The sequence below is a fragment of the Trichosurus vulpecula genome, chromosome 1 (genome assembly GCF_011100635.1).
Source record: "Trichosurus vulpecula isolate mTriVul1 chromosome 1, mTriVul1.pri, whole genome shotgun sequence".
Classification (NCBI taxonomy): Eukaryota; Metazoa; Chordata; class Mammalia; order Diprotodontia; family Phalangeridae; genus Trichosurus; species Trichosurus vulpecula.
This window is the reverse complement of record NC_050573.1, coordinates 355,372,876-355,382,943: the sequence shown is the minus strand read 5'-3', so window position 1 is coordinate 355,382,943 and position 10,068 is coordinate 355,372,876.

The following is a 10,068-nucleotide window of genomic DNA, read 5'->3' as shown; positions in this document are numbered from 1 at the left end:
CTAATTCATGTTAAGGCATCCTGGGCTTGTACACTAGAGTCTTTGAGGATGAGATGGTACCCAGTGATGGTATTATCATATACTACCATGGTAACAGTTCTGAAAAAAAAATATAGCTTCCCATCTCCAGTCATTGATCTCCATCCTTGCCCATACAACGTAGGCAAAAACTCTTCATCTAAGAGTTTGTCTTGAGTAGGGGAACAAAATATCTTGACAGCCACTAGTCCAGCTGAAAATGGAAAGAACGGAGACAGAAACTATAGAGAGAGAAGATATTCAATAGGAAAGAGAGTGACTGTGTCCTATTGAGGTATCTGCTTTATGAGTACCTTTAGCCATTATTGGGCATGCTGACTGTATTTTACACCTTGCATGCACTCTGGTCCCAACCTTGATCATACTTCATTTTGTTAAAGGACAGTATAAGCTCTGAATAATTTTTTACTGATATATATATATATATAGATCATGTATTGTGATAACTCTTCCACTAAAGTCCTCCCACAATGCTATAACACTATAATGCCCCCTTGTTACCTAGAGGTGACCTTGGGTTCTCAAAGGCTCTCCCAGGGAAGCACTAGCTCTATATGTCCTCCCACACCCAAAAGGCCTTGAGCAGAAACCCAGTGACTACTATATATAAATCATCTGAGGGCCAGGCTATGGAAGTCTGGGGAAGGATGTTGTCAGATTGTCAGACAACAGGTGATTAATTTTTTGTTCTCTACAACTCATGAAGTAATATACTAGCAGGGGTGGTGGACCTTTGGCCTCGAAGCTGCATGTGACCTTCTAGGTCCTTGGGTACAGCCTTTTGACTGAGTCCTAGTTTTACAGAACAAATCCTTTTATTAAGGGGATTTGTTCTGTGAAGTTTGGATTCAGTCAAAGGACTGTACTTGAGTACCTAGAGGGCCACATGTGGCCTTGAGGCCACAGGTTCTCTACCCCTGTGCTAAAACCTAGAGAGGGCAAGAGTTTTATCAATTGAAGGAATTTCCATACTACTAAAATCATAAACACTTCTTTTTTTTTATTTTTAGTTTACAACATTCGGTTCTACATAATTTTGAGTTCCAGGTTTTCTTCCCTCCCTCCTTCCCCCCCTCCATCCCCAAGATGGCATGGAATCCCATATAGCTTCCATGTATAACTTTGCATTGAATTAATTTACACACTAGTCAAGTTATGGAGAAGAACTATGATCAATGAAATGAATCATGAGAAAAAAGAAACAGAACCAAAAGAAAAAAAAACAACACAAAAACAAAAGAGAGAAAAAGAAAAAAAGGGGGGGGGAAGGCTAGCATGAAGTGTGCCTCAATCTGCATTCATACTTCATAGTTCTTTCTCTGGATGTAGATAACATTCTCCATCGTGAGTCCTTTGGAGTTGTCTTTATACCTTGTGTTGCTGAGAAGAGCGAAGTCTGTCAGGGTTGGTCCTCACAGAATCCATATATCTGTGGTTGTGTATAATGTTCTCCTGGCTCTGCTCCGCTCACTCAGCATTATGTCATGTAGGTATTTCCAGGTTGTTATGAAGTCCGTATCATCCCCATTTCTTATGGCACAATAGTATTCCATTACCTTCATATACCACAGCTTATTCAGCCATTTCCCAATTGATGGGCATCCCTTCAATTTCCAATTCTTAGCTCCACAAAAAGAGCCGCTATAAATATTTTTGTATATATGGGTTCTTTTCCCGCTTGTGTGATTTCTTTGGGATACAACCCTAGAAGTGGTATTGCTGGGTCAAAGGGTATGAACATTTTTATAGCCCTTTGGGCATAGTTCCAAATTACTCTCCAAAATGGCTGGATCAGTTCACAACTCCACCAGCAATGTAACAATGTTCCAATTTTCCCACATCCTCTCCAGCATTTATCATTTTCCTGTTTTGTTATTTTAGCCAATCTGACAGGAGAGATGTGGTGTCTAAGAGTTGTTTTGATTTGCATTTCTCTAATCAGTAGTGATTTAGAGCATTTTTTCATATGCCTATAGATATCTTTAATTTCTTTCTCTGGAAACTGCCTGTTCATATCTTTTGACCATTTCTCAATTGGGGAATGACTTGTATTCCTATATATTTGACTCAGTTTCCTGTATATTTTAGAGATGAGGCCTTTATCAGAGACACTGATTGTAAAGATTTTTTCCCAATTTTCTGCTTCCCTCCTAATCTTTGTTGCATTGGCTTTTTTGCACAAAAACATTTCAATTTAACATAATCAAAATTATCCATTTTGTATTTTGTAATGCTCTCTCTTTCTTGTTGTGTTACAAATTCTTTGCTTTTGCATAAATCTGATAGGTAAACTATTCCTTGCTTTCCCAAATTTCTTATAGTATCAGCCTTTATTCCTAAATCATGAACCCATTTTGTCTTTATTTTGGTATATGATGTAAGATATTGGTCTATGCCCAGTTTCTGCCCAACCATTTTCCAGTTTTCCCAGTAGTATTTGTGAAATAGTGAATTCTTAGCCCAGAAGCTGGATTCTTTGGGTTTATCAAAGAGTAGATTGCTATAGTTGGTAAGTACTGTGTCTTGTGTGCCTATCCTATTCCACTGATCCACAACTCTGTTTCTTAGCCAGTACCAGTAGTTTTGATGACTGCTGCTCTATAGTACAGTTTAATATCTGGTATGGCTAGGCCACCTTCTCTAGCATTTCTTTTCATCAATACCTTAGATATTCTAGACCTCTTGTTCTTCCAGATGAATTTTGTTATTATTTTGTCCAGCTCTGCAAAATAATTTTTTGGCAGTTCAATTGGTATGGCACTGAATAGATAGATTAATTTAGGTAAAATTGTCATTTTTATTATATTAGCTCGGCCTAACCATGAGCAACTGATATTTTTCCATTTATTTAGATCTGACTTTATTTGCGTGAAAAGTGTTCCATAATTATGTTCATATAGGCCCTGGATTAATACTTGTAATTTTTAAATAAATACCTTTACTATGGCTATTATCAATCAAATCCTTTCTATTTTCACAGCAGAAAAGGACTACAATACTGTCATTAAACACACAAATAAATGTGGTGCTTTAAGGTTTACAAAATACTTTCCCCTCAATCATCCCTGTGAGATACAGGTAGACCAGTATTATTGCTGAATTTAGCTTTATTGCACTTCTAAATGAGGGATGAATATTTGTTAGTTGAAAAAATATTCATAGCATTATAAGTATTAACACAAGAAAATGTTAACTGTTTAGGTTGCTTTCACAAAATTCAAAGGGACTTATACAATTTGACATAATTTAGCCTACAAGAACCAAAGAATTAAGCAGAACCTTTTCCTTAACTCAAGTGCTTAACCTTTAAGATAGATATACAAAAAGGGCCTTAATGAATTAATGAGATCATTGGTCTTTAGTCCTGCAGATATTAGTATTTAGTTGCTAGCTAAAACTGAAACACACTATGTATGTCTTTAGCATAACTGACCTGCCTTTCCACATGGCACTCATGTTCTCTTCTCCTATCTTCATATCCTATTCAGTGGGCTCAGTGTCTTTCTTTTGCCAACCTGATCATTACCCTAAACATGCTATCAGCCCATGTTAATTCACTATAGTAGTCATATTTTGAAGGTCAATGGTAACTGTTCTCTTTGGAACAGCAACCCTGAGGATCTTCCTCTCCCACCTTGGTTTTTTTTTTCTTTTTTTGTCTTTTTTTTTCTATTTTCTAATTAAAGGCGCCATCCCTAGACTCACTTCTTAAAGAGGCCTATTCACTGAATGGGCATTACCTCATTCTAATTGAGTACGTGAAAAGGCCTGAGGCTAAAAGGACCAGGGTCTCCCATTGCATTCTGGGTCATCTCCAGTCAGATGGCTGTGGAGGAAAAAGTGAGGCTAGTGACTTTGCACAGCCCTCCCTCACTCAAATCTCTCAACTGCAAGTCATGTCATCATTTCCCTGACGTCATGGTCATCTTCGAAAATGAAAGACAAACATAACAACAACAGCATCATATTCTGAAACTTCTATTAAAACTAATGATCTGTTATGGTATTTACAAAAAATCAATGTAATTTCTAGAATATATACAGTATACAAAGTTATAGAACTAACTTAAAATGCAGTTCAATTATTAGGCAATCTATGTGAAGGTAAGCTATAAAGGCTACATCAATTAAGCATCTTCTATATATCAGGGACTGAGCTAGGTACTGGTGACACAAAGGCAAAAATGAATAAAATTTCTGCTCTCAACTTTATGGAAATACTGAGAGACCACTCACTATTGTCTCTTTAATTTATAGCCTAATTGGGACACCACATTAATATTTCTGTTTATAGATATTAAATTACACAATTGTAATATTAGGAAATTATTTCTAAATTTCCAGGTAGTATGATACCAAAGACGTCAGGAAAGTTTCTGTTCCATGTGTATTCCTGTTTTGCTTATAAATGAATCCTATTAAATACATTCATGTGTTTGAAATGGTGTGAAGCAGGATGTGGAAAAGAAAGGATATTAGTACTATCAACAACAGCAGAAGAAAAGAAAGGACACGGTAATTAGGGATGCACTGTGACAGTCTTTTCCCAGAAATTTAGTCCATATCTATCTGGAACACGGGGCTGAGAGATCATGCTTTGATATACAAGACTTATCAAGATGACTTATAAGTGGTAAAACAAAAGAGACAGAGACAGAGAGACAGATGGGGAGGTGGAGAGAGAGAGAGACAGAGACAGAGACAGAGACAGAAGGAGAGACAGAGAGACAGAGAGAGACAGAGAGAGAGACACACACAGAGACAGAGAGACAGAGAGAGGGAAGGAAGGAGGGAGGGAGAGACAGAGACACACACAGAGAAAGAGAGAGAGAGAGAGACAGACAGACAGACAGACAGAAAGAGAGAGAGACAGACAGACAGACAGAGACAGAGAGAGAGAGACAGACAGGGGGAAGAGAGAGAGAGACAGAGAGAAAGAGAGAGACAGAGAGAGAAAGAGAGAGACAGAGACAGAGAGACAGAGATACAGAAAGACAGACAGAGTGGGGGAGAGAGAGAAAGAGAGACAGAGAGAGAGATGCAGGAATCAAGATTCCTGTCACATATACTAAATTCAGAGGGAAAAAAATGGACCAAATTATTGGATGATATTTGAATTAGTCATACAAGTATGCATGTTATTCCTAAAGAATTAATACTAATTAATACCACATGATAAGATCAATATTTGCTATGTGGGCTAAGATATTTTTTTTTCTTTAAATGTATGGAAACTGTCTTTGAGACTTAACTGAGACTAAGGCTTAAGTCAATGACCTAGTTTTCTGATGGCCTCTTACTACAGACCAGTATTACGGACAGGAAAGCTGCACTAAACTGAATCAATCAGTTAGTCATTCAACAAACATTTATTAAGTGCTTATCATATGCCAAGCACTGTGCCAAGTGCTGAAGAATACAAAAAAAGGCAACAACATAGCCCATGCCCTCAAGAAACTCCCATTCTAATGGATAAGAAAGCAAGCAAACAACCATGTACATACAAGACATATGTGGAATAAATGAAATAAATTCTGTATCCTTGCAGAATATTATTTTCCTGTTTCAGCTAAATACATCTTTTGTTAACTGTTATGGTTTCATTTTGTTCCAATCTAAATTTGAAGCAACAGATAGGCCTGAATCAGGCCCAGCATATAACAGCCCACAATAGGGAATAAGAATTAGCAAGTTTCTTAAGTATCCTTTCCTTATACTTCAACTCCCAAAGTTAATGTAAGTATATCTGTGTTTTGACAATATGTGATGCTAAGAAATTATTAACAGAGCTCAATTCCTTCTTACAAACTATGAAATTTAAAATTTAATCTTATATTGTCCACTGATATCTTGTCACTAAGATACAATCTGTTAGTTTAATAATAAACTTTGTTGTTCAAGATCTAAACAGAAAGATAATTCATGAAATGGTTAATTTCCTCTGGTTCTGGCATTAACCAGCATTTGGTCTTTAGAGATGAATTTACTTCCTTAAATATAGTATATACTAGTTATTCTCTTCCTCTGGCATTCACAATAGAGTGACATATTCTGGAGGCAGCATTCCTTGCCAGAGGCAGGAAGGGTTATCATAACATAATGCCTAAGGATGGTGGATTTGGGAAAAAGAGTAAATAATTATAGATACTCCTACTAAAGGTAGATGAGCAAGAAGCAGTATCCGAGATTGTTATACTGATGCTTTGAATTTGAAAATTATTTAGATATTTACTGGACTAACAGATTTGAGGGGAGTGATAGTTCAGATTTCAATAATTGAGTTGTGATACCAATTAACTATGAATAGTAGATCATTCTATCAACATTGGATAAATTACATTTTCTTTGGATCTATGGCCATTCTAAATATTTGTAGCATTTTTTCTTCAAAAAAAAAACACAGACTTGTTTTATCTTTCTCTACCTTTGTAACTCATAGAAGCCAAATTATTTAAGTATCATCTAGATTCCATTGTTTTATTAATTGGGCTCAACATTCTTTTGTATTTGGACATTATTAATCATCAAAAAGAATGATAATATGCAAATGAGACTTTCTACCTATTAACCATTGCACATTGAAAAATCATATAAATTACTATGTGTGTGTGTGTGTGTGTGCATGTGCACACACACACACACAGACACACACAGGAAGAACAGTTAGAAAATTAATTGTGTTTCTGTTTAGTCTTCCTTTCTCATGACTAATTTTTCAATTGGCCCCTTCTACCTTGATCACAAATACTGAGACATGAAACTAAATGGTAAGCCTGGCTCTCTGATGTAAATACAAATAACAGTAAAGTCCAGTCAAATCAGATTGTAGTAAGTAAAGTAAATAATCCATTAGTTTGAGGACTAAAAAGAAGCATGCTAGATTGGTGTGCCTATTATCAAGAATAGTGGGTTATTTAAAAAGAGCATTGCACTGTGGAGCCAGGAGACCTGGGTTCTATATCTGACTGCCATAAATTCACCTCTTTTCTGGGTCTTCCTTTTGTTAAAGTGAGGGAGTTGGACTCAACTCTCAAGGTGGCTCCTCGACACTATGTTTCATATTTTGGTTGTCAGGCATAACATTTGCTTCTCATACACAAGATAATCCAGCAAGGTAACTGACTTAGGACATCTGAAATTAAATGAATGAATGAACTTGATCCTCCTGACAACCTGATGAGGTAGGTAGTACAAATTCTGAGCCTTCCTTTTCTCATCACATCCAGACTCTCTTTGCCCCCTGATCCAGACACTGCTACAACCTGCTTTCACAGGGGCACTGGTAGGGTGGGTACTGATGAAAACCTCAATCCTCCTGAGGTCACAGGTTCCTTTTATAGTCAACGGTAGAGGAGAGGAAACTGAGGCCAAGACCAGGGCACTGCCTTACCCACCCTCCCCCCATTCCCAAGCAACTTCTTCTCAGGGGCTTGGCTGGGATCTCCCAACACTAAGCTTCCAGAAAGAGCATCCTGATTTTATACAAGCCCTGCAGGGCATTACTAAGTTCCTCAACCATTTTGAACAGATTTCCTAAGCACCTACTTGATGTCTAGACCTTGTTCACATGTAGTTCATATCTTCAAATGATTTATTCAGTTGAGATGGATTCTCACTTGGGTTAAGTGGAGTGGGGGTGATTTAAATTGATTGGCTCAATAAAACCTTACCCTTGCATTAGTTTGTCATGATTTGCTCTTACTGAGCCTATTCTGGCTTCTAGTGAATATCTCCTCTGTTTCAAAGAGCTCACAAATCACCTGCTTAATAATGTACTCTAGAATTTTGGTGGGAGGCAGTGTCAAACTCTCTGACCTGTATATTCTGATAGCCGTCATTTTTTTTTTGAGACATTGACTTGAGCCTTGTCAGAGGATTATAGAACTAGAGCTAAAAGAGAACTCAGAGGCCATCTATTCCAATCTACTCAGGGAGATTAAATGATATTCCCATTTACCTGGGTAGTCAGAGTAAACATTACGGGCAAGATTTGAATCCAGGTCCTCAGATTCCAGGTCGGACCTCTTTTCCATATGCCACAGTCTCCCCCTTCCTATGATTTCTGAAAGATGACCAACAGTGGTTGCGTGTTGATATATGTAAGTTCTTCCAGGACCCTCATGTGTAGTAGCCTAAGGCCTGATGATCTGAACTCATTTATACTGGCTACATGTTCTCCTTTTATGTCCCTGCCTATATTGCCCTACAAGTCTTTCTTAACCAAGTTTGATCTATCCTTTCCAGTCTGGAGATCACTCTTTTTAATGGAGAAATTGAAAACAAAATTGGATTTGCTCTCTCCTTGTCATCTGTTTACATTAAACCATCTGTGTCAAGCAATGGACATATCTCCTCATTTCCTCTGGCTCTGACTAGACTTTAACAGTACTTTATGACGTCTTTAGCACATTTTTGTATACTCCAGTTCATTATGGGCTTTAACATATCTAATATATTCATGCCACCACTTTATATTAATCCTTGGTTGTATTTAGCCTTCCTTCACCCTTCTCTGTTATGTACAGGTCCTTCTAAAATTGGAGCTCATCAGAACGCTACATGTGTAGACATATGATCAACTCCCCCAGTGTTTACATCTCCCAGTGTTAAATATCTCCCCCAGCATTTTTCATTTGTTTGTTTGTTAGTGTTTTTTTTGGTTGTTGTTTTGTTTTTTGAATCTCATTGAGACCATCTGTGGTTGTTTTATGGGGAGGCAGCATGGTACAGTGAAAAGAAGACTAGACTCCAAAACTAGGTTAAACCTTCCCTTTACCTCTTCTGAGCTCTAACTTTTTCGACCAAATCACTCAACTTCGTTGAGATTCTGTTTCCTGATCTGTAGAATGGGGAGAATGAGTCAGACTCTACTTTCTCATAGAGTTGTTGTAAGGATGAAACTATATAGGTGGTAGAATGGATAGAACATTGGATGTGGAGTCAGTAAAACCTCGGTTAAAATTCTTCCTCAGATACTTCTTAGCTAGCGGCCCTAGGCAAGTCTCTTAACCTCTGTGTAGCCCTGTCTCTTCATTGATAAAATGGGAATAATAGTAACACCTACCTCTCAGAGATGTTGTGAGGATCAAATGAAATAGCATGTGAAATATTTTGTAAACCTTAAAGTGCTGTATACGTTCTAGATATAATATACCTAGAAATACTCTGTCACAATAAGAAGTTATACAAATATATGATATTATGGATTTTATGGTTTCCCATCCCTCTTGAGTCAGGAAGACTTATCTCTCAGTTCAAATCTGGCCTCAGATACTTACTTACTAGCTGTGTGACCCTGGGCAATTCACTTTACCCTGTTTGCCTCAGTTTCCTCATCTGTAAAATGAGCTGGAGAAGGAAATGCCAAACCATTCAATTATCTTTGCCAAGAAAACCCCAAGTGAGGTCACAAAGAGTCAGATGTGACTGAAATGACAACGACAAAAATCCCTCTTCAGCCATATTCCCTTGCAGAGGCTCATACTTATCCTTTGTCTAGACTTTTTTTGAAATCTGATTTTCAACTTATATGGTTCTGATTATGCATTCTCTTCCTTTACTATTTGGAACTCTAACATAACATGGTAACTTTCAAGAATTCACTCATGTCTACATCATCAGACAGTTCTCTGCTGGTTAAAATTAAACCCAAAATAGCAGTTCCCCTCATTGCTTCCTTCATCTTCTGAGAGATTAAATTGTTGGCAAAGCAGGTCAAGAATTTATCAGTTTCTCCATGTGCAGCACAATCAGAATTCCAACAGATGTCTGGATTCCTAAAGGTTTGTCTCTGGCTTAAAAAAAATATTTATATATAAGTTTCTCTGACTGTAAACTGGAGACAATAATCTCTTCCAACCTATCTTACTGGCATACTGAACTGGCTGTCTGAAGGCTCTTAGAATCCTGAAAGATGTTGGTATACGTAGAAATAGATGCTATTTCAGAAACTTAGGCTCATAGGATAATAGATTAAAAGCTAGAAAGGATCTGAGAGGCCATTTAGTCTGAACTCTCATTTTACAGATG